General features: G+C 40.6%; 1 long non-coding RNA gene across 1 annotated transcript; it reads right to left on the bottom strand.

The window, feature by feature from the left end:
• Positions 1–5,136: 5,136 nt before the first annotated feature.
• On the bottom strand, positions 5,137–23,419 carry LOC125453320 (uncharacterized). Its single transcript, XR_007247750.2, has 5 exons — positions 23,111–23,419; positions 19,181–19,227; positions 18,815–18,924; positions 6,308–6,415; positions 5,137–5,400 (listed from the first exon to the last, which is right to left on the bottom strand). It is a non-coding gene; the product is annotated as an uncharacterized LOC125453320 (long non-coding RNA).
• Between the last annotated feature and the right edge of the window lie 1,530 nt (positions 23,420–24,949).

The raw sequence follows: 24,949 nt of genomic DNA, 5'->3' as shown, positions 1-24,949 counted from the left end.
TGATTTCAATATTTCACTTTGTGCAGGCTATCACTGCAAAGCTGAATGCCTAAGAGGCGTCAGGAAATCAATAATATTCTGTTTCTTTCGCAATATCCTTTAATCTCAGTAAAGCATACAAGTGCTTGGTTTAAAAAATAACACCTGCGGCAGGAATGCTGTGACAAAAAGACATGGCTCAAAATGAATTCTTACTTCAGCCTGTCTCTACAATACAAACTTGCTCTCATTATGAGGTTGGTGTGTTGTTGCTACGTAACTCAAACTTTCAGCTTCAATCTTTCATTTCAAGTTGAGTGCTTAACGTGTTAAATAACACAACATTCTCAACCACTGTTAAAAGAATTGCAATGCTCATGTTATTGGAAACCAGTGTTTGTTAATGATTTTTCACTCAGATAGTTTCTGATGGTAATGATTATTATTCACAATGGGTCAACTGGTCTCGCACAATGTAATAAACAAATGGATGCACTTGGAAGAACATTGTCACTTTTCTGCAATTACAAAGCATGGCTAAAAAAGCAAAGGAACAGAATCAATGACAATTTGGTCATTTAATTGAATCAAAGAATGGCATATAATTTTTTTCTCTTTATTCATTCATGCGATGAGGGTGTCATTGCTGGTCAGCATTTATTGCCCATCCCAAATTGACCAAGAGGGCAGTTAAGAGTCAACCACATTGGTGTGGGCCTGGAGTCACATGTAGGCCAGAACAGGTAAGGATGACAGATTTCTTTCCCTAATGGATATTAGTGAACCAGATGGGGCTTTTCCCCCAACAATTGACAATGGATGATGGCCATAATTAGATCCTTAGTTCCAAATATTTTATTTAATTCAAATTCCACCATCTGCTATGGCAACATTTGAACCCGGGTCCCCAGAATGTTATCTGGGTCTCTGGATTAACAGTTCAACAATAATACCACTAGGCTATTGCTTCCCCATACAATTATCCAAATTCTCTTTGAAGGCCTAGACTGATTTTGCCTCAATCACACTCTCAGGCAGTGCCTTCCAGAGCCTAAGTAATTGCTGAACACAAAAATATTTTCACTATGTTGCCATTAGCTCTTGTAGCATTAACCTTAATATAGTTTCCATTGATTCTCAACTTTGCTGTCCAAGGGAACAGCTTCTTTCTATCTACCCTGCCTAAGCGATCATGGTTTTGAAATACCTGTCAAATATCCTTAGAACTTTATTTTATGGACCACAAAAATCTCCAGTTTCTCCGATACGTCTGTGCAACTTAAGTTCCTCATTCCTGCAACTATCCTTGTCAATCTTTTGTGCCTCTACTTGATCTACCTTCTATGTAAATATTCATTATAACTTACTTATTTTTTACTCTTTGTCTCTCTAAAACCCAGGATTCTGTTTGCTTTATTGATTGGTTTTTCAACTTGACTTACTGTTTCCAATGATTTGTGTACATGTATCCCCAGATTCCTCTACTGCTGCAACCTTTTTAGAATTATATCCATTATTTCATATTGCCTTTCTTTGTTCTTCTTATCAAAATGCATCACTTCACACTTCTCTGCATGAAATTTCTGCCGTGTATTTGCCACCACCAGCAGGCAGTCTATGATGGCTTGAAGTTATCATTATGTTTCTCACAGTTCACAATACTTCCGAGTTCTGTGATATCTACTAATCTTGGAATTGTGAACCTAGAACATTAATGTGCACCAAGACACATCAGTCATTTAACTAGAAACTACAGGCACATCAGTTTAACTTCAGTGATGAAAATTTGTTATCTGGGACAAGATTAACAGTTATTTGGCCTTCTGTAAACTAACTAAGGAATGAAGGCACTGCCTTGTTGAACACAATTCATATTTAATTAACTTGATCGAGTTTTGTGAAGAGGTAACAGTGATGAGCAGTAGAGTGATGTATTGAATGAGAAATACATAGGCTTCTAAGAGGTACTTGATAAAGAGACTGAGTAACCTGTCTTCATCATACTTACAGCCAATGGATAGCTCCCAGTCTCTCACTACACAAAGCTAGAAGAAGGTATACAGTGGGCTGCACCAGGGACCACTGCTTTTCTCGATCAATTGCGATGATCGTTACTTTAGATTTGCACACATTACTGAATGAATCAGATGTCATTTTGAAATTTGCAAATGGAAGAAAACTTAGGAATGTTGAGAATTATAAGGAGGATTGTGACAGTCTTTGAGAGGGCATAAACAGGTCGATGAAAAGGGCAAAAGATTGTCAGCTGAAATTTCATGTAGAGAAGTATGAACAGATAACATTGTATTAGAACAAACACGAGAAAAGAGACGACATAAAACAATGATACTGCTCTGAAATGGTTACAGAAACAGAGATGCCTGGCAGCATCCATTGACAAATCACTGTAGATGTCAGGACGGGATGAGAAGAGTTTAAATAGTCACATACCCTTCATGGAGCATAGAGTACAAAAGAATGGAAATTAAAAGGAGCCTTTGTAAAACAGTGGTTCACCCTCAACTAGAGGTTCGTATCCAAAACTAGACTCAGCACTTTAGGAAGGATATGAAGGCATAGAGAGAAACAATTTTTGAAGTGGTTCTAGAGCTGAGGGACTTCATGTATGTGGACAGATTAGAGATCTGCCATTGCTTTCATTCAAGAAGAGAGCTTGAATGATTTGATGGAGATCTGATAGCAATGTTCAAATAAGAGGTTTACAGAATAGACAGAAAGAAACTATTGCTGTTGGTGCGTGTTTAGAGAATCAGAGGACTTGATTTACGCTGAATGACAAAAGAACTGACAATAATACGCAGACAAATATTTTCTTGCAGCAAGTGCTTAAGACCTGGAATGCACTACTTAAGAGTGTGCTGTGGCAGCAATTTCAATTATTGTTCCCAAAAGAGAATGGTTAATTTACTGAAGCGAGAAATTACAGGATTGCAGAGAGAAGTTAGGGAGAGTGAAATAGAGTCCCAGTGTCACACAGCACAGAAACATGCCTTTCAGTCCAACTGTTCTAAAGCAACCAGATGTTCCAATCTGACCTAGCCCCATTTGTCAGCATTTAGCCCATTTCCCTTTAAACCCTTCCTTTTCATATACCCATCCAGATTCCTCTTAAATGTTGTAATTGTACCCACTCCAATATTTCCTCTGGCAGTTTGTTCCATACACACAACAACCCCAGCGTGAAAAGTTACACCTCAGGTCTTTTTTAAATCTTTCCCATCTCACCTTAAAGCCTATGCCCTCTAGATTTAGACTCCCCTGTGCTGAGAAAAAGACTGACTATTCACTCTATCCATGCTCCTCATGATTTTATAAACTTCTGTAAGTCATCCCTCAGCCTCCGATGCTCCAGGGAAAATAGTGCCAGCCTATTCAGCTTCTCTCTAAAACTCAAACCCTCCAGTCCTGGCAACATTCTTGTAACTCTTTTCTGCACCCTCTTAAGTTTAACTCATCTTGATGCTTCCGCAAAGAGCTAGCACACACGCTGTAGGTCTATTGGCCCCTGCTGTGCTGTAAAAATTCTATGGTTCCATGAACCAGGAGTTAGCTTTGGTGTTTAGTATTTCACCTTGATGGCAATGATAGTTTAACATCTGACTTCTCCCTTAAGCACACTTTAGTTTATACCACTCTATTAACCATGCAGTGAATCAAACTTTATAGTCTGCAAGACATAACAAATTAAAATAGGCAAGGCTCAAAGAACTATCAACCACTGATAAATTATTCAGCAAGCTTGAAGAAATCATTATACATTGAAAAGGAATGAATACTTTCTGTCAAAATAACGCTTTCAGTGATTATAGTTCTCATTTTCATCCACACACTTAACATCAACAGTTTAGTCTAGATTTTCCATCATCGTTCTATAGACTTGCTGTCTGATAGAAAAAGGGATTCTGAGAAATCATTCAATTTAGGCTCAGTTTAAGTCGGTTATCTTTAAATTTTACAATGTATATTTGTCACAGCACCAATAGTAAAGCCCAATATATGTGTAAAGTAGCAAAATTGAAAGCATAGTACACCTCAAGATGTTACTCGGCTTTTATACATGGACTGTATTAGAGAATAACAATTAATATCCAGAAGTATTTGTGCTCTTGATAGTTCAGTGTTAAATTGCAATGCAGGGTGCACATAGATTCATACATAGCATCAACACCCCATGTCTGATTCCTGAACTCATCTCTAAAAGCACACCACTGCCTGTATGCTCCTTGAGGATGGTCAGTGTTGGCCCGCTTCTTAGTCCTGATTGCTTTCAAAATATTCGCATGTGTGAACACTGAAGTTCTTGCCTACTCTAGATGTGCATCATAACCTATCAGGATTGATTGAAATTATCTAGAAATAGGCTAGATTATGAAATGTACACAGTTGAACTTTTATCTGCTTAGACGCAAAAATAAAACTACAGTTCAGGTTAGTGACCTTTCATCAGACCCGAGAGAAAATAGAAATGTAACTTGTTTTGAAAAAGTGAAAGGACAAAAACAGGCAAGAAGAAGAACAGAAGGGAAAGTCAGGGATGGAGAGAGGCAGGAGTGATTAAATGATAAACAGCTCATGGCGCAAGACAGAAGAAGGCAGTAATGTGACAACTTAAGAAACAAAAGATGCACTTGGCGTAGGTATGAGGAGCAAGATATCTGCCAAGTGAATGTGAAATAAAGGAAATTAAAGTGAAATGAGAAAAATGAACAAAATCAACAGTAAAGAAGCACAAAACAAAATGGGGCGGAGTTTATCATAAAAGATTGTAAGTTCAGAGGATGTAAAATGCCCAAATGTAAAATTTGCGACTATTCTTCAAGCTTATGTTGATCTTCAGTGGTACAGCTTAATAGGCCAAGGATAGAGAGGTCGGAGTGAGAATTCAAATGACAGACAACCAACGTCTAAGGGTCAGGTTTGCAGACTGAACTGCAGTGAGCTGCAAAGCAATTACCCAATATGGGTTTGATGCCCTGATAAAGAGGAGACTGCATTGTGAGCAGTACTTTCCAGTATTTTCTGCTTTTATTTGAAGGTCAGGAGAGCTTTTTGACATTCAACAAATAACGCATCCATCAGTTGGTAGTACACAATGTAATGAGAAAAATTCCAAACAAACATTTCAAGTTTGGGTTGAAACTTGGGGTTTATTAATTTTAACTAAACATTTCCATGAAATACGTGAAAGTTCATTATACTGTAAGAAAACACTATCCAACAAATAAATGCCAGCTTTTAAAAGGCACTCACTGAGCTGAACTTAAAAGCAGTTACATCTTCCATCTTCAGGACTCTTACGTGGATCAAAGAGACTGAAGATATCTTTTCATGTGATTCTGGATTCCAAGAGCAGACTGGAGCCCATGAAGTTTCTTGAAGAGTTAAAAAAAAGAGTCATGTCTGTGTAACAGAACAGAAAATATACAATGATAAATAAGTTCTCTAAATCTACATCTGCTCCAACACAGAAGAAATCACTTATGCATCATTTCTTAACAGGTTGCTCAGCAATTACTCACTGCATCTTTTCTGAAGACAAAATAAATGTTTCATTATGAACAGTGGAACAGATTTGACATGGTAATTGCACTTGATCATCAGTATAACCAGTGATGATACCTGCTCCTTAGTTATCCAAGTAGTTATCTCCGCAATAAATTTATTTTGTTTGATATTGAATATTCTGTTGACACATGCTACAGGAGCTTATGTGTAATTTATTAATCTGGAAAGAAGCTGTTGGTAAGTGAAGTGATAATGTTCTGTGAGAATGTTAAGTGACATTTTCCAGTCAACTTTCTTAAGTTGTAACTGGCCTTTTTTGTATTTGCGTACAAGTGTGCTTTTGAAATGAGTAATTTTGAGTTGGGATGCTATTTGGATACCCAAGCCTACTCTGTTATTTAGTAAGACAATGGCTGATACGACTGTGGTCCCAAGTGTACTTTCCAACCCAGCCAAGATCGGCTATGACTCCTTTATTAGTCAATAATCTATCTACCTTAATTTTAAAAGTATTCAATGAGCTGCATCCACCACATTTTTCTTTAATTCATTCATAGGATGTGGGTGTCACTGTCTGTGTCTACATTTATTATTCATCACTAGTTGCACTTGAGAGGGTGGTGGTAATCTACCTTGCTGATCTTGTACAGGCAGTACTTTCCACTAAAATCAAAATGCGGATGCCATCATTATATGATATTCACGAAGTTATCAAACAGGAATTCAAACTGAAATGCCTCTATTAAGAGTGAGATTAGAAAGTGGAACTCACTATCATAGCGAGTGGAGAGTCAAAGCTTACCTTCTTCATAAGCTCAGCAGTGGGATATTCATTGATGATTGCACAATGTTCAGCACTTTTCATGACTCCTCAAATAGTGAAACAGTGCGTGTCTAAATCCAACAAAACCTGGATAATATACGGGAAGAAACATTCATACCACGTAAGTGCCTTCTAGCATATATTCAATATTGCTTTTTTTGAGTGCCAGGAAATGACTATCACCATAAAAGAAAACCTATCGCTCCTTGACATTCAATGGTACTACCATCACTGAATTCCTTATCACCAGTATCTTGGGAGTTATCATTGACCAGAAACTGAACTGGACTTGCCATATAAATACAGCTACTATGAGAGCAAGTCAGAGGCTAAGAATTCTGCAGCAAGTAACTCATCTCCTGAGCCCTCAAAACCTGTTGACCATCTACAAGACACAAGTCAGGAGTGCGATAGAATACTCCCCACTTGCTTGGATGAGTGCAGATCCAAACACACTAAATAAATGTGACACCATCAAGAGCAAAACACCACATGACCAGCATCACATCCATAAATGTTTTCTCCCTGTACAGCTGATGGTGAACAGAGTTAGGGTGTGTACCATGTATAAGATGTACTGCAGAAATTCACTAAGGCTGTTCAAACTTTCAGACCACTGAGTTCCAAGAAAGTACCATCTTCAGGAAGACAGAACTTAACCGTCACCCCTCGACATTCAATGACACTGCCATCACTGAATCCTCCACCATCAATATCTTCATGGTTACCATTGGCCAGAAACTGAACTGGACTAGCTTTATAAATACTGTGGCTACAAAAGCAGGTCAGATGTTGGAATACAGCAGCAAGTAACTCACCTTCTGATTCCACAGAGCTTGTTCACCATCCACATGGCACAAGTCAGAAGTGTGATGGAATACTCCCCACTTGCCTGGATGGGCACAGTTCCAACAACTCTCAAGAAGCTTGACATCATTCAGGATGAAGCAGCCCGCCTAATTGACACCACATCCATAATCATCCACTCTCTATATCACCAACGCTCAGTGGCAGCAATGTGTACCACCTACGAGATGCACTGTCGAAATCCATCTAAGTTCCTGAGACAGCACTTTCCAAACTCATGACCACTTTCAATTGGAAGAAAAAAGGCAGTAGATATATGGAAACACCACTACCAGCACACCCATCTAGACTTGGAAAAATATCACCATTGCTTTCGTGTGGGTCAAAATCCTGGAATTATCTCCCTAATGGTATTGTTATCTACCTACTGCAAATAGATTGCAGTGGTTCAAAAAGGCAGCTCATCACCACTTTCTTAATGGCAACTAGGGATGGGGAGTAAATTCTGGCATAGCCAGTGATACTCAAAACTCATGAATGAATACAAAAGGATCTCGTTGGAAAAGTAAATAGCAGACAAATCAAAGGGAATTGGGCTTGCTTTGATAGAATTAGTTAAGGAAGAACGGGAGGAGATTTGTATGGCTCATAACCAACACCATGGACTGGTTTGGCCAATGGTCTCTTCTTACAATGTATATTCTTTCTAGTTCTGTGCATTTCTGGAAGGAGGCTGTGTTAAAGCTGTGTAACTTGCTGGATCATGACTTTTAACTCACTGCCACAGGCACCACAACACTGCATCCTGCAGCCAGAGCCACCTCTGCTCTGAAAGTCTTATCACTGGCTCACTCTCGTCTAATATAAAAACATTCAAAGACATCAATGGCTCAGATCTTGTAATTAAAACAGAAGAGAATAAATCAAAGCTAACTATTCTGAAGGCACAAATCAAATATCCGCGACTTCTGACTGCACATGCACAGTGACGTGCAGAAATCAGCAATTTATTATCCAGTTATTCTACACTTCAAGAATGTTTGTCATACTAATATTTCACCAAGGGAGTCACTTTGAAATACAAGAAATGGTGTGAAATTGTTGTACCTACTTGATATTTACCTACAAATTTGAGCTTGTCCATTCCAATTTGATTAATGTTTTTAATGGCATTGCACTGCCTGTAATGAGGTCATAAATAACAACTTTATGGGATATGAGTTCCTGGATTTGGGGCTGTTAATCTGGTCCAGTCAGGGAGCCCTGGCTGACAGATATAAACAGGAGTGTGAGAAGTTCTGATCATTCTGAGAGCTAGCTCTGAGAAAGTTGAATCAGTGACAAGGACTGTCCCCATGTAAATAAAAGGTGACTTGGTGACAGGATACCAGCCTCTCTGGAGTAATGTCGGGTGTGATAAGACTTTACACCAAGCAACCTCTTTGACATTGAAAATGTATTTTTAAAATTATTGTGGTGTCTCACTTGTCCAAGTTTTAATCAATATTGCATATTTTTAAAATAGAATTACATTAGACCTTGGCCCATGAACCGCGTCAGAATCTGAATTGGAGCCTTTATCAAGCAGGCCACTGGAGTCTTAAAACCATTTCACAGGCCAGACTAACCAGAAGGACTAGCCAGACCATCGCACTATGGTCTGTTAATGCTTTGCTGTATGCTGCAGAATACTGCTCAGCAAATGGAACAACATTAGAGTTGTCCTTATCTGTCAACCTTTGAGCAAGTTGTTGATGACACCGGTAACCTTGAGGATGGTGCAGATGTTGAAATGTTCAAGCACCTGCCTGCAGCCAAAACTCTTTGGCAGCAGCTCATTGCATGGCCTCCAGCCGTACAGCCTCTGTCTGCCTGCATTATTGGTTAATCCAACATTTGTCACAGTCCTTGCTCCCTCGCATAAACTACATCCACCGAAATACAAGTAGTCAGGTCATCTGACCTTGAAGGGTCATCTAGCACAGCCAGAACATTCCTCCCACGAAGGTTTTTTTTTAAAAAAAGCTTTTCATTCTCTTGCTTCACACATATGGTTACCTCCTCTTTAAGTTATGACTTAACAACTTCTACCATGGCTTCTGCATGTTATGCTTGGGGTCAATAGCACTTGTAAACACAGGTCTCAGGCCAACTGCAGGCTGCAGCATCTCAGAGGTAACAGAGCAATTGACATGGGCACCAGGGCAAGCAAAGGTTGAAGGGATGGTGAAGGTGCAGATGTGGTATCTTCTGTGAGATACATTCCATTCCATTCTCATTGCTGAACTACTTATACTATCAGTTTGTGGCTCAGCAATTCACTGAACAGTTCGAACCCTTGAGTCCACTCAGAGTTTTTAGACAGTACAAATAGTGGAACAGTGAGCATATGTGAACTTCTATTCTGGGAACCTCATGAAAAACTGGTGCAGGTTGTGTAGATGAATTGGACATAGTATGGATCTTGAGAGAAAGACAAGTAAACAAGGGTAAGCTGCGAGGTTCATAAGTGTTGAGATCCTCATAAGTGTGAGAGGATACAGAATTACAATGAAGTGTCCTATTCAGATTCGAAGGCCTGGATCTGTTGCTGGAGGGCTATGCAGACAATGTTCTGGATATGAAGGGGAATCTCGCTTGACAATCCTGGTTTAGTCATGAAGTTATTTCTCCTCTGGTGACTAGGTCCAAGAAAATTGCTACTCACAATGGCCTGCTCAGTAGTTTCTCTTCACTGCCGCCAGCCAACGTTCTGTAGCACATATCTCCCACCTAAGGAAAGAGAACCTGCTTTTGGGTCATTGTCTATCTAAAAAAGTCATAAGGCTATGTCGGGGTCTTTTTTGCTTGTGCCCCCCACCTTAAGGCTATGTTTAACCTGACAAAATCTTTGCACTCCCAAGTGAATGGGCTGCTTTTGAACATATGAACACCAAAAGGCCATTCAGCCCTTTGAGTCTACTCGGCTAAAGCTTGAGAATTGAAGTGAGACTCAATCACAACAACTGATCAAGATTTTCAGTATCATAATATGGCAGGTGCAGCAGATACTGAAACGAAAAGTTACTTTTTGCATTTCAAATAGTTCTACAGCATTTAAAGTCCAGGAGACAAGTTTTGATAAGTGATTTGAAATATGAGGTGGTATTCCATTGAGGCAGTAGGGGCTCTTGGTCACCAGTTGGACAGCTGCTGAAAGCCCCACCTTGTATCTTCCAGGGAAGACTCATTGCTGGGTTGACCTAACTATGAATCTCTCCTGGGATCATGGACCAGGGGACCGGACATTCTGGCTGCTGGAGTGAAAAGCCAGAGGCTGGTGGCTCTATTGAATGTGCGATCCCATGCACAGTCAGGAGTGACAAAAGGAGGTGGATCACAGATAGGGATGTGGTTCTCAGCAGCAAGGGTAGGGGCTGGTAGTCAGCATCACCCTTCCCAAAATTGGGTCACGCAGACAGGTGCTGATTGAGTAACTCACCCTGGGAAGCCCTGCTCAGGTCTGTCTTCTGTGTTTCCCACAAGTAACCCCCTTGACCGTTGCGTGAGCTCCACTTGGGCATTTGATATCAATGGGCAGTGGGGCAGAAAGGCCACCCATGGACCTTGTTGATGCTGAGGGATTTAAATTCCACCCATTGCTAAAGCATAATCCAAAAACAAGGATGGATATTCTCGTGGCGCTCCTCCAAAGAGCATCCTACTGAAATCCAGCACGCCACTCTATTCCAGTAACCCTGAATTTCCGATGGCTAATCCCGCTAGCCCACACATCTGTGTACTGTGGGGGGCAGGTGGAAACTGGAACATCTGGTAAAAGCCCACGTAGACACAGGGGCATTGTGCAAACTCCTCACAGACAGTCATCTGAGGGTAGAACCGAGCCTGGGTACCTGGCGCCACGAGGCAGCAGTGATAACCACTGAGCCACTCTTTAATTTATTGCCCATCTTGAATTGCTCAGGAGGTGGTTAAGAGTCAACCACATCACTATGGGTCTGGAATCACATGTAGGGCCAGGCAAGGTAACGACTGCAGTTTCCTTCCGTTAAGTACTTCACAATTATTATTGTCTGAAAAGAAACCTGATGAAGACATAATAAAACAAAACAGTGATTGAAAATGATTTTGAAAGAGGAAAATGTAACATGAGCATCTCAGGTCTCCAGTTAATGACCTCCTTTGAAGAGAGAGTATTGTTATTTGGCCGCTCCACCTGATTAAGCTGATAATATCACTCCCATTGACATTTGAGGTTTCACAGTAGCTCAATCCTCTGCTATCTGAATCTCACTGGCAACACCTTTAGTGCTGCTTACAGCCAGGTGCCAGATGGCACAATGACAGCACAGTGTGCCGCAAAATCTTGGAGCAAAGGGCATGTCTGATGCCATCAGAGGTACCTTCTTGCTTCACTCAAAGGTTTATTGTGTGGAACATTTTGATTTACTTCCCATAACATTTATTTCGGTGCACTGTGTTTTTATCATCGAAGCTCCAGTGACAGTTTTAGTTTTATTATTCCTTTCCCCAGTCAAATGTGCCATTGCCGTATGTACCAGTGCCAGTGGTAGTTCACAGAATCCCAGAATGATTACGATGCAGAATGAGGACATTTGCCCATTGTGTGTGTGTTATCTAGTCTGGCTATATTATCTAATGTCAATCTCCTGCCTTTTACCGCCATATCCTGACACAGCAATACTATCCAAAAACACATTCAATGCCCTCTTGAATGTCACAATAGAACTTACCCCATGTCATTTCCAGCCTGCGTGCTCCATACTCCAACACCTCGCTCAGCGAACAAGATTTTTTCTCACATGACCTTTGCTCTACTTGCACATCACTTTAAATCTATGCCCTCTCATTTTTGTTTCTTTGACGAGTGGAAGAAGCTTCTCCCTCTCTAAATTGTCCAGCCCACTCATGATTTTGAAAATCTCAATCAAGTCTCGTCTCAGCCTTTCCTCTCCAGGGAAGCAATCCCAACTTCTTCAATCAGTTCTCATAGCTGAAGTTTCTCATTCCTGGAATCATTCCAGTAAATTGCTTCTGCACTCCCTCCAATGCATTCAATTTGTTCCTACATGCTGGTGCCCACAACTGCACATAATACTCCAGCTAAGGTTTTCAAGTGTCTTATACACGTTGACAATACCTCCTTGCTCTTATGCGATGCCCCTATTAAAGCCAAGAACACTGCATGCTGTATTTGCTGCTCTCTCCACTTGTCCTGCCACATTCAATGATCTGTGCACACATCATAGAATCATAGAATCCCTACAGTGTGGAAACAGGTCCTTCGGCCCAACAAGTCCACAATGAACCTCAGAGAATCTCACCCAGACCCATCCCCCTATAACCCACCTAATCTACGCATCCCTGAACACTACGGGCAATTTAGCATGGCCAATCCACCTAAGCTGCACATCCTTGGACTGTGGGAGGAAACTGGAGCACCCGAAGGAAACCCACTCAGACATGGGGAGAATGTACAAACTCCACACAGTCGTCCAAGGCTGCAATTGAACCCGGGTCCCTGGTGCTGTGAGGCAGCAGTGCTAACCACTGAACCACCGTGCTTCCCCACATATGCTGCCCCAGTTCCCTCTGTTCCTGCAACCCCTTTAGAATTGTAACCATATCACCCCCAACGCCGTAAGTCCTCATTTTCTATCAAAACCTTTTCTATGTCACCTTATTGAAGGCCTATTGGAAGTCCAAATAACTACATCTACTGGCCCGTCTTCATTCATCCTGCATGTTACACCCTTCAAGAGTTCTAATAAATTTGTCAAACATACTTTTGCTTTCACAGAATGATGTTGACTCAGCCTGATTGTATTACGACCTCCTTAACAATGTTTTATAGCATTTTCTAACTTCAGATGTTAAACTAACTGACTGATAGCTTCTGGCTTTCTGTCTCCTTCCTTTCTTGAATAACGGTGTTACTTTTTCAGTTTCACTGACACTGGGACCTTTATGGAGTCAGGGGAATCTTGGAAGCTACACCTAATATATTTGTAGCTCTATAAACTCTTAATGCCCAAGGTGCAGGTTATCAGGTTCAGCAGAATTGTCTGCCTTTAGTCCCTTGTGTTTTCCTTTTATATATTTTGTCTGGTGATTGTGATCATTTTGAATTTCTCTGTCATTTTGCCTCATGCTTTTCTACTATTTTTAGGATGTCCATTATGTCATCTACAATGAAAACAGATAAAAGGACCTTATTCAAATTTTTTCCATTTTCTCACACCCCATTACTAGCTTCCAGCCACTGACTTTCTCTGGTCTGTTTCTTTGTATGTTCTTGTAGTAACATGTATTATTTGCTCTAGGAATGTGTCAGTAGTGATTGGAATGAGGACTATGACCATGAGATCCCTGATTGTCCAAGGTTAACAACCCCAGTCAAGGATCTCACAGTCAGTGAATCTAACTAGCCCTCATTCCAAATACTACAGTGTCAATACAAGGAATGCCACGTCTTATTATCACTTTTAACTCACTAACTAAGTTACGTAAAATATTACAATTGATGCAATTGCTGAAATATTTCAAAGCTCCTTTCACCTCAGCCTCCATAGTTCAGTGGTTAAAACACTGGTTTTGTAAACCAGGATCATGAGTTCAAGTCTTGCTGTGAGTCTTTGAAGTGTTTCACATACAGGGCCATCTTGTGTGCAGTGGTATGTATCTACTCTGGACCAAGAGGCCCAGGTGCAGGTCCCACTTGTCCCACCTGCTCCATAGCTGTGTAATAGCATCTCTGAACAGGTTGATGGGAAAATTGGCTATGTAAAAAATTTCGAAGCTCTTTTCTAGTATCGAATAAGAGCAAATTCCACATATGTGTAAAGAGATTACAAATTTTCCCCACAGTACTGCTTCCAGGTAAAAGATCATTCACACTGGTAATCTAGTTAACAAATTACAGGTATCCCTAGCAATGAGGTTGTTTATCACAAACTTAAACTGAAAAAAAATCTTATTGTTACAGTTGGATCAAATGGTGCATACAAACCTGACCAAATTTTAGAAATAAATCGACCCATTAAACACCTTCATTTATCAAATTCCAGACTTAAGCTTTCAGTTTCACTGCTGTCAATTTCTGATTTCCATCTTCATGCAAGCTTACTTACAAATGGAGTCGAACAGAAACAGAAATTGAAGTGATTGGTATTGAATCCTCTCCCAAAGAGCGCACATTCATGGTCTCCCAACATATCCCTGTCCCAACTACAACAATGGAGAAGTTCAGTTCTCACTTGTAGCTGTAATTGAATTATCTCCATTTTGCATTCGCATATGTGAAAAGCCACATCACAATTAAGAGCTACCATGTGCAAACCAATGCTTCACAGTCTCCAGCTACAGGATGTTACCCAACAAGAAACATCAGAATGGATATTGTCCCACAACCAACACTGACTCTTAGGGAGGGTCTAGGCCCGAAATGACAGCCTTCCTGCTCCTCTCATGCTGCTTGGCCTTCTGTGTTCATCCAGCTCTACGCCTTGTTATGCCTGACTGTTAGGGAGGCCAGTACAGTGGAAGCAGACATTGAAAGCAAATACATGACAAATATTAAATAATATTCAGGCAGCAACAGAATTCCAACATTTCTACAAAGCTTCATTCATTTAGCAGTAAAAGGCAGGCAGTACGGAGGACTTATGTGGCTGACAGATAAGCAGAGTGAAACCGATAAGAGTATCCTACGGAATAGAGAAGGTTTGGAAATTGTTTAATTCAAGAGGACTGTGTTAAGTTTACATGTGCCTCAGCCCACACAGCTGATTTGGATCAATTTGAGGGTGCTTTCAAAAACAAAATTGCACAAAATTACTTTTGGTGGACAAACCAGAATTATCCAAGAATGCTGCTATCAATCAGTGGTAGCTTAGGGGGATTTATTAAACAAGTTAGGTCTCTGAAGTGCACAGTCCAGAGACCCAGGTAATGCCCTATGGTCCTGGGTTCAAATCCTACCATGGCAGATGGCGGAATTTGTGGTCAATAAAAGTCTGGTATTAAGAGTCTAATGACAACCATGAAATGTTGTCAATTGTCAGAAAACAATAATTTGGTTCATAAATGTCCTCTGAGGAAGGAGATCTGCCATCCTTTCCTGTTCTCGCTGATCTGTGACTCCAGACCAATGGCAATGGCAATTACAAAGACAGAAGCTTCTGGAAAAGCTCATCAGGTCTGGTAGCATCTTTGAAGAAAAATCAGAGTTAACATTTTGGGTCCGGTGACCAGTTGACTCATAACTACGTGTGGCCAATTAGGGATAGCAATAAATGCTTAGCCAGTGACATTTACATTCTGTGAATGAACTTGAAAAAAATAAAAGCTTTGACCCAACGTCCTCGCAATTATAAATATTGTGGAATAATAGAAAGGAAGATATTAAATGCCAAAAAAGGTATTACTGCACCTTGCTAAAATTCAAGATGATAAGGACAATATATGCTTTGCAAAACATTGATTACTAAAATGACTTGAATGATTACATTTCATTTTTTTTATTTGAGTGCTTTGGTTTATTTCTGCCAAACCTCTGACAGCACATTAAACATTTAAATTTGTTTTGCGTGGAGCTCATGTGTGATATGCAGTCAGCCCAGCCATATACCTATTCTGACAAACAGTGTTGCACGGATTCAGCTTATCAGTAAAACAAGATGCTTACAACTGAAAGCTGTTTAAATAAAATCTAGTCCTACAGTGTTGCTTTGTTTCAATGTTATCATTCACATCATTGAAAACGACAAAAGCCATCTGTCAGAAGCTCAGAGATAATGGGAACTGCAGATGCTGGAGATTCCAAGATAATAAAATGTGAGGCTGGATGAACACAGCAGGCCAAGCAGCATCTCAGGAGCACAAAAGCTGACGTTTCGGGCCTAGACCCTTCATCAGAGAGGGGGATGGGGGGAGGGAACTGGAATAAATAGGGAGAGAGGGGGAGGCGGACCGAAGATGGAGAGCAAAGAAGATAGGTGGAGAGGGTGTAGGTGGGGAGGTAGGGAGGGGATAGGTCAGTCCAGGGAAGACGGACAGGTCAAGGAGGTGGGATGAGGTTAGTAGGTAGCTGGGGGTGCGGCTGGGGGTGGGAGGAAGGGATGGGTGAGAGGAAGAACCGGTTAGGGAGGCAGAGACAGGTTGGACTTTCTCTACATTGGGGAAACCAAGCGGAGGCTTGGGGACCGCTTTGCAGAACACCTCCGCTCAGTTCGCAACAAACAACTGCACCTCCCAGTCGCAAACCATTTCCACTCCCCCTCCCATTCTCTTGATGACATGTCCATCATGGGCCTCCTGCACTGCCACAATGATGCCACCCGAAGGTTGCAGGAACAGCAACTCATATTCCGCCTGGGAACCCTGCAGCCATATGGTATCAATGTGGACTTCACCAGTTTCAAAATCTCCCCTTCCCCCACTGCATCCCTAAACCAGCCCAGTTCATCCCCTCCCCCCACTGCACCACACAACCAGCCCAGCTCTTCCCCCCCACCCACTGCATCCCAAAACCAGTCCAACCTGTCTCTGCCTCCCTAACCGGTTCTTCCTCTCACCCATCCCTTCCTCCCACCCCCAGCCGCACCCCCAGCTACCTACTAACCTCATCCCACCTCCTTGACCTGTCCGTCTTCCCTGGACTGACCTATCCCCTCCCTACCTCCCCACCTACACCCTCTCCACCTATCTTCTTTGCTCTCCATCTTCGGTCCGCCTCCCCCTCTCTCCCTATTTATTCCAGTTCCCTCCCCCCATCCCCCTCTCTGATGAAGGGTCTAGGCCCGAAACGTCAGCTTTTGTGCTCCTGAGATGCTGCTTGGCCTGCTGTGTTCATCCAGCCTCACATTTTATTATGTCAGAAGCTCAGACTTGATTGCTATTTGAATGGCTTGAGTTATGAATGTTCTTGTTCTGCATCACCAGGCACCATTGAGCAGTTCAGATTGAGGGCAATGGTTGCCATGATACTCAGAGTCAGTCTCATGAAGACCAGAGCTTACTAGAATATGGCCTTTTCCTCGTTTTTGTGTTTTTAAAACAAACAACAATAATTTGCATTTTGATAGCATCTTGACTGCAAGGGTGATAATATTAAAATCAAGGTGTCACTTGACTGAGAGAAAATAGCCAACAAAAGGGATGAAGGGGCTGCATGAAAGGTGTAACCAGGGATAAGCTAGCAGAGTTTCAGATGGCCTGAAGTCACAAAGATCAGAATGTGGGGGGGATCATTCAGGAGTGCATTGGAATAGTCAAATCTAGAGGTAACAAACACTTGAACCAGTGTCAAAAACAGAAATTGCTCTGAGGTTCCAAGGAAGGGTCACTGGACCCCAAACGCTAACTCTGATTTTTCTTCACAGATGTTGCTAGACCAGCTGTGCTTTTCTAGCAACTTCTGTTTTTGTTTCTGACTCGCAGCATCTGCTGCTCTTTCAGTTTTTACATGAATCAGTGTTTCAGTAGCTGAGGCAGGGCCAACGGCTTAACCGAGCTGAATCTGCAGCCTTAATAATTGCATTAATTGCAGAATGAATACAACAGAAAAACAGGCCATTTTGCACACTTTGTGCAGGAGATACTCGGCTAGTTCCATTCCACTGCCCTTTCTCCATAGCTCAAGACCTATTTCCTCTTTAGACGCTTTTCCCACTATTACAGAAAGCCACAGTTGAAACTGCCTCCACAACACTCCCAGATCATGTATTTCTGACCCTCAACACCGGTCGTGTAGAAGAGTTTCTCCTAGTCAGGCATTAACCTACTTATAAAAACCGAAAGAACTGCAGATGCTGCAAATCAAAGACAAAAATAGAAATTGCTGGAAAAGCTTAGCAGGCCTGGCAGCTTCTGTGGAGAGAGATCAGAGTTCATATTTCAGGTTGAGTGACCCTTCCCCAGAACTTAAGAGGAAGCCACTGGAGCCCGCAAACTGGAAATTGTGAAAATGGCATAAAGCATCAGAGGAATTGTCAATGTACGTGGGCAGGGACTGGACCGGGGGAGAAAAGATCAAGTCAGGGTAAGAAGAAATGGGATCTGTGGGGCAGGAGCAGGCAGAAACAATGGGCCTGCCTAGGCAGTCCTGTTTGTGTATTTTAGGAAGGAGGTAGAAGCGAGCTGTGTGGGGCTAGGGGATGATCAGTTTGGAGGCAATGGGGGAGATCACCAGCTGAAATGGTGTTGGTGACCATAGTAGACAAAATGGCCTAATTTTCCATCATGGGGTCATTGTCCGGGACAGGTAGAAGGAGCTATAAAGATCATAAGACATTGGAGCAGAAAGTAGGCCATTCAGCCCATCGAGTCTGCTCTGCCATTCAATCATGGCTGATAAGTTTCTCAACCTTGATCTCCCACTATTTCCCGATAACCCTTGATCCCCTTGACAATCGAGAACCTATCTATCCCTGTCTTAAATATAATCAATGATCTGAGAGCTGGCGCTCAGCCTCTGCAATGTAGAGGTCAGGGAAGTTTTGAGGAAAGGCCACTCAACCCGAAACATTGACTCTTATGTTGCTCCACAGATGCTGTCAGACCTGCTGAGATTTTCCAGAAATTTCTATTTTTATCATTAACCTACTAATGGCAGGCAAAAAACATGCACAGGTGCTTAGTTGCAAGAATGCTCTCTACCTTATAGAGTAGGAAGATTCCACTGACTTCAATCGAAGGGATTATCAGATAGTGGTGATTTAACAGGCAGAGTAAGTAGCCAATCACACTGAAGTATTATCACAGAAAACCTGAAAGTAAAGACCACAGAATTCCTTCACTTTTAGCTTTACATTAAATAGTAAAATAATGACTGGGATAAAGACATAGTATTATTTGGGAGAAACATATTGTCAACAAAGATTTAAAATTTTAAAACATTTTAAAAATAATTGACAATTGTTTCCAAAATGGAGAAATTTTACATTCAACAAATATAAAATTGCTGTTTCAGGATAAGTGAGGCAGTAATTGTAGATTTAGTACACATTAAAAATAAATTTTTACCTCATTCAACAATATGCAGAACTTTCTCAAAGGCCTTTGCAGCGAAACTAAGTGAGGAAATAATTAATTGAATAATTAGTTTTCAATTAATCTTTGGTGTTGATCTCAACAGCATATTCTCTGGAGAAATAGAGATTCATAATATCAACTTTTGTAAAGACTGAGATGTGAGGAGGGCACTATTTTTCTCTTGTCCCCTACTCCACAGGCCACAATGTGAATACAAATGGTTTGCCTGATTCCTAATATGGCCAATGATATGCTTCCTCTACATTAGAATGAAAATAAAAGATCCATTAACAGGATTTCTTTACTAAGTACAATATTATTGCTTTATTATAAAACAAAACTTATTAAAGTTTTACGTAAGTTTATAATAATAATTATTAATAAAAATGCAAAACTAGTTAACATAGTTCATTTCAATCATGAATATATAAATATTTACCCTTCTGAACAACCCAAAAACACATGCTTGAGCAAAAGGCAAGGAGGGGAAATGAGTTATTTCTGCAGATATCCCTATTTGGGAAAGAGATGTTTAGCCAATAATTCTTCGTTTTTAAAAATAAAAAGGCTAAGGTTTAAAAGGATGTATCCTTTCACAGAGTCTAGAGCCTGAGGGCATTATCTCAGAATATTTAAGACTGAGATAAGGAGGAATTTCTTCTCTCACAGGGTTGTGAGTCTTAGGAACTGTTTACCACAAAAAAACTGTGGGGTTGGTATCCTTGTGTGTAAGGCTGAAATAGACAGAGTCTTGGTCAGTAGAGGAATAAAGGATAACAAGGAAAAAGCAGGAAAGTGGATGTGAGGAATGTCAGATCGGCCATAATCCTACTGAATGGTGACACAGGCTCAGTAGCTGAACTGCCCGCTCCTGTTCCTATTTCTTATGGTCTTATGTGCAAGTGGCTTTCAGTCTGCTATGTATCAAGTATGTATAGAGAGATGTTAGTCTTGCACTCATCAGGACAACATGCAAGAATATCAATTTTAAAGGTAAACAAACATTTCCACTGCATGAGAGGACAGTGCAGATTGGTTGGAAAGTGGAGTTTGATTAAAAGAGGCCTTGCCACAGAGCATTTACCTATTAAAGATAATTGACTTTTCACAGCCAGGCCTTGTTTATAAAGGCATGATCCAAACTCTGACTGGCCAGGGCATTGCCCCAGGAAATGATAAATGTCAGTTATTATTTGTTGAGTTGAAGCAGGCGCAGTGTATGTGCACGTTCTCTCTGGCTGCAATGAACTCTGGGCTTGTGTATTCATATGTGTAGTGTACAGTACACGCAAGTGCACTATATTGCAAGCCCAATTTACAATTCTAAATGCTAAATTCTGCTCAACATAGTTACTCACATGTTCAGGATTATTCAGCAAATATTATCAAATTGCAGAATAACATCCTAGGATGAACATTGTGTCATATGTTTTACAAGCACAGGCTGTTTGGTCATGGTCAATCCCTTCGTTGTTGTGAAAAGACAAAGGGATAGATTGTTTGATATGATCTACCAGTTTTTGAGATATACAGCCTACATACCTGACACTATACTGGCAGTTAAACATAAGAGTTGTTTGCTACATCAAAATGCCACTCTCTAGCTAGAAAAGTGTTCTGTCTGTCACAAAAATGAGTTTTGTGCTCTATAAAGTGCGGTACCAATAGTTAGAAACCTCACTGTTTTTTCATTATTTTCATTTTTCTTTCTTTTTTAAAATTTTAGTTTTGGGCTGAAGATAATTTATCAATATTATGAAATGGTTTGTGGTAAAAGGAAAAAAAAAACGAATTTGCTTGTTTGTGTCACCAGGCCTGGAGCCTAATTGTGGGTTCAGTCTTGTCTTACACACCCAGTGATCCCATGAAGAACATTGTGTTTAAAGATAGCAGAAATCGGCTTTTAGCAAAATTAGTGCCTCGGAATTGGTTCCTGAAAGTCTGGAGGAAACTTTCTGCTCAAGAAGATGGCAGATGTTGAGGGAAGGCACAGTCTGTCTACTAGGGTGGGATCAGAGCTGAAATTGTTTTTATTGAACTATGTTTTGTGTGGAGTTGAGTTTGGCTGCTGAAAACATAGCATGAAGATTTGAAAGCTCTCTGCTTACCAGCTCACACCAGCTTCCAAAAGCCGAAAGAGTAGAAAGCTGATTTGGAAGTATTACTACCAAATCTGAAGGAACTGGGAAAGTGATTCTAATTGGCACTTCCAGAAAAATAATTACGGAGTCCACAATGCATCATGAGTAAACTGGCCAGTTATGTTATTTTCTTTTATTTATCCCTTAACTGTGTTTGCTCGTTTGTTTTTCCTGTCTATCTTTTCTGTGAACGGTGGCTGAAAACAAATGTTCTGTGTTTAAAGCATAGATATTAATCAGTTTACCAAGTTATTTAATTTTTCTCTCAGCTGACATTAATGTGTATTCAAAAAATATTAAGTCTTTTGTTGGAGTTACAAAACTGAGGTCTAGAATTAAATATTCACAAAGTCTGGGATTGGTTATTCAAAAGTCTGGTTACTTAGTGTTGGCTCAGCATGCTTGACAATATTCCCTTCATTCAATTTCCCAAAATTTTCCCTGTTCTTTAAAGAAGGATATCTGCTGTCCTTGCCTAGGCTGGCAAGTGACTCCAGACCCACAGAAATATTGTTGATTCTTAACTGCCTTCTGGGTAAGGAGGGATGCACAGTAAATGCTGGCCTAGGCAGTAACGCCCATATCCTGTGAATGAAGAATAGGAATTAATTACATTCTGGGATCTAACTGTTGCCTTTCATCCTGCAAAAATAAATCATATTGGCCTGGATCTTCCAATGGTCAGACAGATATATTTCCAATGTAGATGTGAATTACACATGGGGACCCTGCAGAACCCCCTTTGTACAAGGCTCAAAGGAATTGTCCAGGAAATTAAAGATTCCATTGAGCACTTCCTCTATGCCTGAAGCCATTTGAAAGTGTCCTTTTAAATTGGAGAATTTGGAGGGTTCTAAAGAAAATAAGTAGTTAATTGGGAAAGGTTAGGCTCTTAAATACATGGTCTAACTCTAGAGTAACTATTCACCTGAACATATACTTATCTCACATACCCCAAACTATACCTCCCTCATATTGTTTACAGCCCTCAGGCTTTGACCTGACACAACTTCGAGCTCAGACACAGCCCCCTCTATTGTTCCCCGCACCGCCTGAAATATTACCCTCTTTTCCCACTCCACACCTGACCTGCTTCACCCCACCAGGCCAGGCCAAACCCAACCACCCCACTGGACCAGACCTAAACCATTCCTCTGCCCTTGGCCTCAATCTACCCCCACATCCCCTGACTCACTGGGCGCACAATTTCAGGTTTGCACTCTGCCATTGTGAAACTGGGGTGTGATAACTAGCAGCACATCACACAATTCTGTGTCATGCTTCCTGGCAGCTGCCCTGTTCCTGCAAGATGTGGCCCATCAAATCAGGTCACATCCGTAATAAGTGGAAACTTTCAGAATTGATTATCTGGAGTAAATCACTTGACTTTTTAAAATGAGCCTTTGCTCCATGCTGTAAAATACTGAAAACATCTGAAAGGCATTTTTCAGTATATATGCAAAATGAAAACTGTTGTATTCTAATTTCTCACTAAAAACCATATTACTTTTGATGTGAAGATTTATATTTCCCGATCATTATTAGAACAAATAATTAAAAGTGGCAATATCTGAAGTTAGTGAACGATCAAGAAACAACAAAAGATTCCTTGCAAGACAAAAGTACAAACACAAAAAAACAGCAGCTCAGGCTGAAATACAGTTGGTCACTCTCTTCTGGGGAAGGAACATTGCCTCTTTTCAGAGCCTATCAATGGCAGATTGGTTGGTACAAAAAATGAACTGTTTGGAAAATGCATCGACATCGTAGAAAGACATACCCAGCCAGTGCTACGTAATTCATTCATATCCTCCTGACCGCTCCTTCTACAGCCGTTGATTTTCCATCAGGAATACAAATGTGCAAACAGATGAGTGAGAGCAGGACTAGGCTGCTTGTCCCCATGAGCTTCCTCTGCCTTTCAATTAGATCAAGGTGATCTGATTACTCTATATTCCAGCCTATCACAGATAACGGTTCACTCCTTTGCTTTTCAAGAATCTATCTTCTCTGACGTAAAAATACTCAAGGAAGTTGCTTTCATTACCCTTGAGGAGAGTGCTGGCTCTGGCAAACACAGCATCAGTCAACAATTAATGCGCTCATGGTCTGTAAATGGGCTGACACTACACATGTTCCTATGGCAACCTGACAAGAGCAGGAGACCATCCCTTCAGCTGGCAGTTTTGTGAGTGCTTTTTCTTCATTCTGCTCCTGTTTTAGAGTTCAGAGTTAATTGCCCATTTGTAATATGGATTGTAGAGGTCAGCAATCAAGAACATTTCAGACTTATTTTGCTTTGTCTCTCCCAATATCTAACAATGTAATCTTCTTCATTTTCAATTCTCACTGCGAAGCTGGCTCTGATCCATAGCACCTGATCTCTATCAGAGGTAGGGCAAGGAGGCAGGTCCCAAATCCACTCAGCCCAGAACAGGAACTGAAATCTAAGCTGATGGCACCAACATGTTCCATAAAAACCATCTCGGTAACTCCCCAAAGCAGTCCAAATTACTGTCGCAAAGTGTGCATTCAAATGCCTGAAGCTAAGGTGATGGTAGAGGGTCCAATTCCTTTCCATAACAGGGATGACTATGAATCACTCCTGTTCTTACTGCCTGCCATTCACATTGGAAGAATTACTTGTTAATATTCAACCTGTTTGATCTTTTTTTGAACACACTTTCCACTGCTAACATGTGCTGGAGTAGGACTTGAACCCAGAACCTGATGCCTCAGCAACATAAATGTGCTCTTGGAGATGTAAAATTTAAGCTTTATTTTTTGTTTCTTACTTTACCTTTCTTTTTTCTCCCTCTCTTTGCAACAAGACTTCATTTAATTCTATGCATTGACAATGTTATTGACAGGATTATATCTGAGTGTCAGAAAATGACATGATCAGATTTAGTAATGATGCCTGGCTGATCAGAAAGAATCTTGTTGAAATTTACATAGAGAATGATCATTTATGCATATTGTGAACACTTGCCACTGCCTCAAGAGAAAGGCTATAGAGCAAAAATCAGAGGAGATACTAGAAAAGAGAAGTTGAAGAAAGATCCCTTTTTTATTGGCATTCTTTTTGAATAAGCGTTGGTGATTATAGTTCAAATAAATGGTGTCTTCCCTGTTCTGGGTCAGGAAATAATCATTTTTAAGTAATTTTAAAAAAAATTGTAAATATCAATTCATCGACACATTTTGACTGCCTTCTGATTAGGTACGAGTTAAACGTATAAAGAAAGCAAAAGATTCTTTGAGTAAATCCAACATAGCACCTGTCCTTTTCTTGAGAGTAGGATCTGAGTCGCGTTTTGATCTGTGCTGGAGACAGCTGAATAAATCAAAAGTAGCTTAAATAATAAGAGCAATTTACCATTCAATGTAAACCAGACCACATACAATGCTGGAAGACAGTGTGACAAATTGTACCAGAAGTAATTTCACATAATTAACAAAAGCAAAATTCTGTGGATGCTGGAAATTGGAAATTAAAACATAAAATGCCACAACTCTCAGGAAGAGAGGCAACAACATTCTGATAGAATTCCAATGATTGGAATAGTTAAATTCTGGTAATCCTGTAAAATGGTGGTATTTTGCTTCTTATATTCAG

Source organism: Stegostoma tigrinum, chromosome 6, assembly GCF_030684315.1.
Source record: "Stegostoma tigrinum isolate sSteTig4 chromosome 6, sSteTig4.hap1, whole genome shotgun sequence".
NCBI classification, from domain to species: Eukaryota; Metazoa; Chordata; class Chondrichthyes; order Orectolobiformes; family Stegostomatidae; genus Stegostoma; species Stegostoma tigrinum.
Note: the sequence above shows the minus strand (reverse complement) of the source record. Positions and strands in the feature narration are given on the sequence as shown.